We start from the raw sequence: 11,882 nt of genomic DNA, 5'->3' as shown, positions 1-11,882 counted from the left end.
TGAACCAAGTGCAAAAGAGATTCAGACAAGGGACAACGAGGATACTAAAAAGAGCTCTCGGTTGGTTTCAATAAAACGCAGGACAATGTTGGCAGTTGGTTTGGCTGCCCCATACCTTACATTACAATCTTTGAAGGGAGGTTTTTTTTTTGGTGTGAATATTTTTGAAGCGTATAAAGTCGGTCTCAGAGTAATTATCTACAGTTTTTTGTAGTTGGTGATGTTTCCGACATAAATATTCTATTAACCAAACGTACAGAAGCGCCTAATTCTCTTCCTGATCTTCGTCAATGATCTCCGAAATAACATTCTTAGATCATTCGCAAACATTTTTTTTGCAAACGAGACGATAATCTATGGTGACACTTCGAAGACCAGCAATGATGCATGTGTTTCTGATTCCCTCTCTTCTGATCTTGAGAAAGTGGTGCAATGGGGAAAACGGTGGTTGGTTAATTTTAATGCATCGAAAATCAAGCTTCTCTCCTTTTATCATAATCGCTCTGATCACCACCGCACCCAATTGAAATGGATGGCTCTCGCCTTGAAAAGCTTCTGGAACTGACCTTCACTTCTGATCTGGAATGGAACACATGGATCAAATCTGTTGCCAAGTTCGCTGGAAAAAGTTGGATCATTCTACCGCTCCAGTACGTATCTCATTGTCGATGCGATCCTCTATCTGTATAAAAGCCAGGTTCATCTTAAAAGAGCCCTACTTCACATTCATTAACCCTTATTCTCGAGTGACCCTCAGGCCTTGATAACTGGTGACTCTCAAGTAAAAAAAATAATATGTTGACAGAGACTGCATCTTCATTCATATGTATATAAGGGTTGTATAAATTGGTTTCCTCGATGTAAATCCCCTGAAACATGTGTGTTTATTAAAAAATGCTTAATGGAGGACACAGCAAGTATAAAGTCTGTTTATTATACAAACATTATTGATTACATATGTGCATGCATGTTTCAGTTGAATATCGATTCGGAGAGACTACTTCATCAAGCCGAAAAAGGTGTAATATTGAAGTCAAAATAAAGATTCATTCATTTTGAGTACGAAAAAGGTATTGTGAGTGCGACTTAAACCCTGACAAATGAAGAACAGGAGGGAGGGTGAATGGAAAACACATTCAAGAGTTATTAGTTATGGCTATACTTTAGTTAAAAGGGCGTAAGTATCTTTACTTTGATTTAAAGTGGTCATGCATCGTCCTCTATCACTTTTATTTATTTATTTATTTATTATCTCTTTATTGGAAACTTTCTTTTAATTTCATGCGTTAGTACGTTTAATCTGACTTATTTATTTCTTTATTTTTTCGATAAACTTAATGTATGCTTTTATAGTTTACGGTTAGCAGAGTGTTTGCCTCGCATGCAATAGGCTCGGATTTCGAATCCTGAGTTCGGATGTGTCTAACTGATGAGCTCAAATGAGTGCGAAACTCGAGCCTTGGACTTCCGGGTCGTTGACTGTCATAGCTCTTGTGGGCTGTGACGTTGTTTGGCTGTGGAATTAATATATATACATATATACATATATATATATATATATATATATATATATATATAAATTTGTTTATACAAACATTGATGGCTACATATGTGCAGACATGTTTCTACATGAACATGTTTGCACATATGTAGCCATCAATATATATATATATATATATATATATATATATATATATAGAGAGAGAGAGAGAGAGAGAGTTATCAAGGCACGTTTGATTAAATACAATAGTTTTTTTCTTCTTTATTTTTCTGTTAATTTTCTCGATCTGTTAGGCATTGCTCCTTGTTTCAGTTGGGAAGCTGTTCATTAAGTTGCCATCATTTTTGTCAGCCATTTTCCTCGAGCGCTTTCGATCATTGATCGTCGTCAGGAGCAATTTTACTGTTTTATGAGGTTTTTTCCTGTTGCATTTTTATATGTAATTATATATATATATATGTATATATGTATATATATATATATATATATATATATATATATATATATATATATATAACATACATACATACATACATGCAGTATGTTTAGAAAACATAATCTGGAGCAAAAACATCCGATATTTGAAACTTTCGTCTTGTTTTATGAACACAGCTGTGGAGCAATGATATAATACACTGTTTTGTTTTTAAACTCCCGAAACAGATTCTCAACTGATGATGCCCAGAATAATATTGAACCTAGTGTCAATTCTTGGACGCAAAGTAATTGCAAGAGATTAATTAACTTAAAAGCAAAATAGGTAACATTTCGCACTTAGCAATTATCAAAGTTTTCTACATCATCGGTCTACTACCACGCACAGCCAATGACGGACTCACATTATTCGATTTCTCTCATTAGGCTTCTAAAGAAAGATTGATTTGAAAACCTCTGTTTCCTCTCAGATCCAAAAATACGTGACGTCATTTATTATTTCGAGTCATACCTCTGTTTTGTCTAAATTATTTAATCGCCGCTTAGCTTGGAACTGATATATCAACTTCAGGTTATATATAACCCAGATTTGGGTTACTATGACATGCACTCAGTATGAAACTTGTCATACTACATACTAGCTAACTTAATCGCTATTGATATAAGATGCCTTATCTACTAGCCTGGGAACCCGGCGTTGTCTGGGTGTTTGGAGGTGTGTGTTAAGCAAAAATAAATAAATAAATAAGTGGTAGTAGGAAGGCAGACTCGAACCCGTATCTCGAAGAACGAAAAGAACGTGAACAAAAACAAAACATAACGGCTTTGCCGTTGCGGCCATCGGCAAACTGGAAGTGGCGAAGGTTTAAATTAAGTTTAGTCAATTGAAAAGGGGGGTTGACTTTGGAAAATATCGACCCTCCCCTTGTAGAAAAGTGCCTAGTTGAGGGTGAAGAATTAACGATTTTAGCCATTGTTTCGATATTTGTCGTCCGAAGGGTCGAGCTTCAAAACGTTACCAATCTCGTGAAAACCCGTCGCCTCTGTTGAAATTTTTAGGCATACATACATACATACATACATACATACATACATTGAAACAGACAGGTAAGATTTATTCCTAATATATAACAAAAATGTTGTAAGTAGGTAGGTGCAAAATTGCCTCACAGGTTCAACATTTAATACTGTTCTAGGATAAACGCATTCCTTTCAATTGGTTTATGTGGTCTACCATAATCTGGCATTCTATGAACTCTTCCTGACTATGCGTGGACTTTTATTACCAATCATTAGTTTGTTCTTTTAGTCGAGTCACCTTGTAATGTTTGAAGGTCGTTGTAAATAAAGCGTGCACACCTGCATCAATGTTTCGACTGGCAAATAAGTTTAGCTGAAAAATTTAGAAAGTAGGAAATATCAACTAGATATTTTATTCATTATAAATATTACTTTTTCATGTACTGGTTGGAACGATAAAATGATCGCCCTAGAAAAGACGACATGGTTTCATTTTCTGTTGATGAAAAGCGGTGTTTTTTTTTGTTTATTTTTTTGTGCAGACCATCTACTAGCTAGCCAGTTGTGTACAAAACCCAAGAGCGATAGAAGCCTTCTATCCTGTCTGAAAGTGACACAATGTTAAACGAGCGTGTTTGGAGATGCGTCGCTGTACAAATAATGCTCTCTACCGATCGAAGTTATGACAATAGGACCATTGCCAGTACTCTTAAAATGCAAATCAGGACGGTTTAACGCTTAAGGGCACACCTCAACGCATCACCCGATCCAGAGGGGATGTCTTTGGTCTGGTTTCAAGTGAGGGCTACAGCATGTCACTTCACATGAGCTAAGTCGGCTTGAAAGTCAACGCCAAAGTGGTCAATGAACAAACTAGTTTTAGTAGACAGTCCGTTAAAGTCATCAATGCTCTTCCCTCTTTTTTTTGAATTTTTGAGCCACATTATATATATATATATATTTAATTGGCTGAAGAGAGCTTGATATGGATATCTTAAACGGTCCTAATTATCGGGCTTGAAACCGACGGTACCAATGACTTGTCTCATCTAACAACTTTCTGTACACAAAATACAAAATATAAAGACGGTCTTATTTTCGGATTTTCCTTTTAATCGAGCACTATACTGGATTTCTTTAAAAAAAACTAATAATATATATATATATATATGTATATATGTGTGCCACCAAACATTTCTGCAATAGAGTGGCCTTACATAAGAGCAACATCAAAATTGCAGATAATAGACACCTCTATGTTTCAAAACACGTACACGCATGCAGTGGAATCAGCTTCAAAATAATGCCAATCTTCCAAACAGACAATTATTTTTATTTACTTACACAGGAAAAAAAAACTTCATCACCAGATTCACTCCTGAACTGAACAGAGCCTAATATCAACACACAAAACATGAAATGCAAGGCACACTCGCATGCACATCCATAGACATATACATATACATATACACACCCACACATAAATCAGAACCGACACATTAAAACATACACACGTGCGCGCATACAACCACACACAGACATAACACCCCTATCTCTAATACAACACACTAAACAATACCAACCTACTCAACCTCGAAACAAACAACACTAGGAAACACCTAGAACCATAGTATAATATCTGTTCCAACACCTCGCTCCCTCCTCAGTCAGTGGAGGAGAACCCCCTCATGACTGAGACAACTGTCATCTCTTCTATCATCCCCCTCCCATACCTATACCCCCTCCAATTGGCCCCTCCTCTGGCGAACAAAATCTTCCTCACACTAGGAACCGATCCTGGGTCTGGTCATACCCACATGGGGAGACAAATAAATAGAAACATTAAAAAATCCCCTATACATATTTTTAAATACACCCCTCTATCTAAACAAACATAATATAAGGAATACCCGAAAAGACTGAAACGAAAAATCACAATACTAAAATCCAAAAAATAAATATCAAAATAGAATGAAAGCACCCGTACCCTTATTTCTGAAGAGCTGGCCCCCCTCCTCACACATACACATTAGTAACGACCTTGGATCACAGCCACCTTCCTAGGGAAGCAAATAGCCTCATAATACTATAAAACAGTACACACATTCTCAAACCAATAAAAGAAAACACACACACACACACGCACATACATACACCCTACACTAAAGGAAAAGGGGAAAACACACAAGCAGAAAGAGAGAGTGAGAGAGAGAAACACAACACGAGTGACTACAGCCGAGGTCAGCGGCCTCGACAAGCCCAATAAAAGAGTAATAAAAATTGAACATGCCAATCAATAATATACACTTACACGCCTCCACCCCTTGGAACCACTTCAAATGAACTACGAAAATGCCATTTTTACATCTTCAACACATTTGAAAATAATTTCTGACGAGGACGCTTCACAGAACGTCTAAAACGCGTAAAAACGATTTCAATGATTTAAAAACATTATTACAATGATCCAAACATAATTCTCAATGAAAAACCAAGGCACGGAATAATAAAATAATGTTAAAAAATACACATTGTTGGTGACTACCCCCTTATATATATATATATATATATATATATATATATATATATATATATATATATATATATATATATATATATATATATATATATATATATATATATACTAGCAATCTGCCCGGCGTTACACGGTCGTAAAAATCACATAAATATTATATTTTAGTTAATACAGAATTATTATTTATTATAAACAGACATACTGCAAGTATTACACGCAATGTTTAATTCCTTTAAAAAGTAAAAACCGGAAAAAGACTGAGGCATGTGAATGCGACTATTCTATTTTTTTTTCTAAAAAGTTCACTTCTTGTAAGTAAAAAGAAATAGTGCTCAAACTGAGATCGAAACAAAAATGTAAAGACAGTGAGTCAAGTCCGATAACCAATATGACAGCTTGCCACGAACTTTAAAATGTGTTTCAAACTATACTTATTCTGAACATGCGCAGTCGTGAAACAGTTGACAAATCCGATGATCCCCAAGTACCAAGTTTTTAATTCTAATCCCTTAACAGCTCTTTTTTTTCACGCGGTGGTCACCACTTAACAAGGCCCGGAAGCCACTCAGGGATAAGGGGTGTTCCGAATGAGAACGTATTAAAAAGTTTTCCACGTGTACACTAATATTAAGCATGTCGATCCAAATTTCATCGAGTATATAGGTTGAGAAATGTTTTCGAACACACACATTCTCATTTTTATAGATATATAGATTTGTCTGAAATAGTCGAGCAAACATAATATGCATTCGTCTAAAATTTTAGTAAAATTAATCGAACATTAAAGAGCAATAATAATGTATAATTTTAGCTTCAGACAGGCAGGTACCAAGTCTTGATTATTTACACGTATAGAACATAATCCCAAAGCTACACTATCACTATTCATGACCCGCTGTAAATGAGCGAAAAGAAAAAAATACTATTATTACATTACGGTGTTGTTTTTTAATAAAACAGTTCGGCTTTGTATGCTTGTAGCCGTAAGTTAAATGAAAAAGTCAGAAAATAACAAACATAATATCCCGAAACAGACTGAAATACGAAAATAAACAGAAAAAAAAAATAATAGCTTTTCTTTAAAAAAAAAAAACAGAAGAAAAACTAAAAGTCAAATGAAATAAAAATGTTATAAAGATACGAAACTGCGGTTTGTATTTAAAATAAAAAAAAGTGTCTGATCGTGTTTTTCAAAACAAGATGGTTTACAAATCCCTTCCGCACTTCCTGGGAGTCTGGAAATAAAGCCGAAGATCAAAAAGGAAACAGAAGGGTGGAGGAATAAGGGCGGGAGGGGAAAGAAAAGAAAGGAAAAGGGAGGGGGGGGAAGATGATAGGTTAAAGAAAAGATGAAGAAAGGTAAAGAGGAAGAAAGAATTGGACGGCACTGTTTATGATAGAATAGTATTTTGTTTTTTTTTTTATCTAGGGAGTCACCGCTTATCAAGGCTTTAAGCCCACTCGAGGATAAGGATTAATGAATCTCAGGTGAGATACCACTGTGATAGTCCGTATTGGTGAAAACTGGGTAGACTTTAATTATTTACGACGACAGATCAACAAGCATTTGTTGACATTGGACTTTAAAATCACCATGTATCCCCAGCTGTGAAGAAGCCCCGCGCTATTATCTCCCACAAACGGACAGTTCTTGGAAAGAAACTTTGCTAATAAAATGTACATTTAGTATTGAATACAGATAGAGCGTAATGGAAATTATTTACAGTGGTTCTAGCTAGACGAGTGTTTGTTGTGAATGTACAGGGATGGGAGACAATGGGTTGAAGCTTAGTCAAGCACCTGCCATACAAATAACGATAGAGGCTCGAAAAGTCTGTGAGAAAAAGGTTATAAGGAGGAGAAAAGAACCTGGCTTACTAGATTTCGAAGCTGGTTTGATTTCCTATCAACAACTCCTCCGTAGATGTGGCAACAGTACTACATCTTCTGACGTATTTGGCTCATCGTCATCAATTTGCATAATTTTTATTCTTATAATACTCTTTATACATTCTGTCCCGAATTAGTGAAGGAGAAACGCCTTTAATTTGTGCATTCGTTCTTTATGTGGATTGGTAACCTCATCTTTATAGCTGTAGTTTCACCACGTTTCGGCCAACATATATTCTTCAGGTGATTAATCGCGACGGTATAGCAGTGCTGAGTTTTGTAACTGTATTCTCAGTAATTACTGCCTTCTGTAATTGTTGTCTCACGACGTTTTTGGCCAACTCAACCTCTAGCCTTCTTCAGGTGATTAACCGCGACGGTGTAGGAATACTGAGTTTTGTAACATATCCCCTGTAATTACTGCCTCCCATAGCTGTTTTTTTCACCACGTGTTTGGCCAATTTCTGATTGGCATGCTTGCGTAAGATTAAAACCGCTATCTTCAGACAATGCTCATCTGGAACCGTAGAAACTTAACGTCCCTATCCACTACGCCACGGACCCCCGAATGATTCTTTAAATAATTAAAAAAAATCCTTTTACGTTGAGGAATCTTAATTTTTGTTTCAGCCGTAATTGACCCTTTGGGTATTAAAAGCCGACATTCGATCTAATTTTGTCCTCGTGAGACGGTGAATGAATAGGAACTTAGCTAATCCTACACTACACACTAGATAAGGCAGGTGAAACTAGGGGGTTAGTAGTTATTACCTCTAAAGCATTTCATCAAGTCTGGCATGAAGGTATTGTAGCGTGCACTGTTTCATGTCAGACGTAGAAGATTTGCACGAACTTTTATTATAGAGGTGCTCAGCGCAAATCACAGACTATTTGACCAAAACGAGCATCAAAAGTGTCTCAATCTTCCTATAGTCCACACCTTGCTCCTTGCGATTTTTCGTTATTCGCTAAGCTCAACGAAACGTTAGAGGCTATCCTTATGAGACATTTAAGATGAAAGAGGCTGTGACGAGGGTCATTGACACGCTCTCACAAGAGGACTTCAATGGGCCCTTCCAGAAGTTGTTGGAACGGTACAACAAGTGCATTGCAGTCGGAGGAGATTACTTCGAAGGGGACTAGTGTTTCATGTTGGTACTATCAATAAAAGCGACCATAGAACCCCCCCCCAAAAAAAAACTCTGGAAACTTATTGAAGCCATTTCGTAAATAAATAGGAACTTAGCCTATCCTACACTATAGACTAGATAAGGCAGGTCAAACTTGGGCGGTATTAGTTAATATCTCCAAAGCATTTAACAAAGTCTTGTATGAAGGTATTGTAGCGCTGCTCCTGACCATAGGTTGTGTATTTTGGTGATAGTAGGTCTTTGAAAAATACCAAGAACAGCACTAAAAATTAATATACATGAAGATAAATTGACGAATGAAAAAAGATAGAAAAACACGTATGTTATGAATGGGTCACCAGTTAGCAAGAGCAAACTCAACAATAGAAATTTTAGAATGAAACCAAGGATACATAGATTAACGAACAAAATGTATTCACAAAAACAATTTGACAGAAATTTAAAATATACTTTGGAAGTCCAAAGTTTGAAGTATACAAAGCTCGATAAAGGTCGTTTTAAAGTTTTTTTTTGTTTTTGTTTTTTTACACATTGATCACCACTTGCCAAGGCCCGGAAGCCACTCAGGGATAAGGGTTATTGCAAGTACATTACCTTAGTGTGGAGCTTTGATGAAGTGTTTACTTAAGGGGGCGGTTCATTAGGAATTTGTTAACATTGGACTTGAAGACATCCAAGTTGTAGTCCTGAGGGAAGCAGGCAGACGGAACAGAGTTCCACAGGCGTGCAATGTGTATGTGTATGTGTATGTGTGTGAGTTTATCTTCTAGTTGACTGTATTTACTGAAGACATAGCAATAGTCTTGAAGTAATTGTAGTAGCGTGTATTCCGTAGTTTGGCGGGTCTGATTGATGTTGGGAGTCGAGGCGTGTCACTGAAAGAACTGTGAATGTTTTTCACTAAACTACTGTTTTATAGACTTGCTTAATTTCATATTAGATTGTTATTTTGGGCGTTTGAAACGATTTTTATTGACTGAAAAATATTCGCAATTAAAGACATTTGCTTTTTTGTATTCGTCCGAATTACATATCGATGTAAAATTCCGCGATGGAAACCGAAAAAAGGAGGAAGAGAGCCGAGTAAAAAAAAAAAAAAGAAAAGAAGAATCTTTTTATGGTCGTTCCTCACGCACATCGATTTCTAATCTAACATTGTATTCTAAGAAACAAATATAAGTACGATATTACTGACAGAAAATTCTATATAATCAGATCTTATTTAGTTAACAAAAAGAAAAAAAATAAGAAACTTCTCGATAAGTTAACATTTCAACACCATAAAAATGCGAGTATGCTCCAGTGGTTGATATTTGGACTTATATTGTTCCGTATTTTCATAAACGAGCTCATTGATATAAATCGTGTTTTAAATAGATTTATTATTATTATGAGGTCATATCGAATAACATTTGATGCAAAACAACGGCTGACTCATTAGTCTACTGTAGAATGGACCCAAAACTTGATGGTTGATTATATTTTATGAAAACGAAACCCAACTTCATCTTGAAAGCAACGTCTTGACTCTCTCGACATTCTATAAAACTTCTTAATGTTTACAATTTTGATTTTTCTAATTCATTTCTTATTAATCAGATAGTTCGGTGCTGTTATTAGTTTCCCCGATACGTTTCTAATAAAGATTCTATCTAGAAAGACATCGGGTGCTTTTTTTTTTTAATTACATTTTAACCCCAAACAAGGCACATTGCCACTTTGATGTAGGGGGCTACTATCAGGGACATAAGCTACAGAGGTACTATATGGCGAGTTGGGGAACAAGATGTCGGTTCACGTTACACTTGAACTTCTGTATGTCAGTACAGTTGGGGAAGCAGGAACTCGGAAGGGAATTCCAAAGTCCAGCGGTTCTGGGGAAGAAACTACTGGAGTAGAAGGCTTTCTTACATCTAGGGATCTCAACTGTGAAGGAGTAGGATTTTGCTGCTTGCCGGGTTTGTCGGGGGTATTTACGTCGATGTGTTGTATAATAGGGTGACTCATATTGGAGAGAGACGGGGTACATATATATTAATGAGGGGAGAGAGGAGAGAGACATTTATACAGTTCTGTTAAATTGATCTAGAGAAAACATGAAGCTACTTGATGCAAAGATCTAAAAATACTACCTTATGATAAAAAGACTAGGCAACGGATAAATTCTGGCCCAGAATACAGCTATTATTTCCATCTTATCTGAAACATCGTTTATTGAATATTAAAACTAAATGATGACATAAGCAAATCGAGGGTTAAGAAACTGCAGAAAATAAACGCAATAAGTACCAGCATAGTGTGCTTGTGTTTAAATGCAGACGTGCTATCTTTAAAGCAGCCAGAGGATCAGAATGCGGTTAGTCTGTGGTGGGTCTGCCGTTAGTCGAGACTGGATATTTTTTTTTACACAGTGGTCACCACTTATCAAGGCTCGGAAGCCACTCAGGGATAAGGGTTATTGCAAGTACATTACGTTAGTGTGGAGATTTGATGAAGTGTTTACTTAAGGGGGCGGTTCATTAGGAATTTGTTAACGTTGGATTTGAACACATCCAAGATGTAGTCAGGTGGGAAGCAGGCAGACGGAACAGAGTTCCACAGGCGTGCAGTTCTAAGAAAGAAGCTTTGTTCATGGAATCCACGTTTTGATTTAGGCACAGATATAGAGTGGGGGAAATTTTTCACAGTGGATTCAGCTAGACGGGTGTTTTTCGTGAAAGATTGGCGAGGGAGGACCAGATAAAAAGGAGAATGAATTTTTTCTGTGAAGCTCTTTTTTCAGTACAACTAGTAACGCCACCTAGCGTTTCCATGGGGCAGACAACTCGAGACTGAAAAGATCATCTGGTGATGTGTAGAAGTAATTGCGTTTTTAAAAGGGAGATAACACATAAGTAATAACACAAATGCCTCTAAATCTATGATAGTTGCCTCGTTTGACAAATGACATAACGGCGGCATTTAAAGTTTGATGTCACTCAACAAATGGCGGCTTGTGATTTTTACAAAGCAACTCATTATGCCTAATAGCTGTCATGTGAAATTGAAACATGGAGGCAATCGTTCTTGATGAGATATGGAGGGTCCTTCAATCCGGCTCTTAATAAGGGTTGATCTCGGCCGCTATCCCAACCTCGTCCGAGCTCGAGATCGGGCCACTCCAGTTTTGAAATCCATACTTCTGTTTCGCTAATTACTCTTAAAATAATAAAATACGGACACCCACATGCGCGCGCACACACACGCACATACATACACACGCGCACACGCACATACATACACACGCGCACGCACACACATATACACACACACAAATACAAAACTTGTTTATCGTTCTTCATTGTTTCTT

Source organism: Euprymna scolopes, chromosome 31 (genome assembly GCF_053919585.1).
Source record: "Euprymna scolopes isolate OS-2025 chromosome 31, ASM5391958v1, whole genome shotgun sequence".
Classification (NCBI taxonomy): Eukaryota; Metazoa; Mollusca; class Cephalopoda; order Sepiida; family Sepiolidae; genus Euprymna; species Euprymna scolopes.
Note: the sequence above shows the minus strand (reverse complement) of the source record.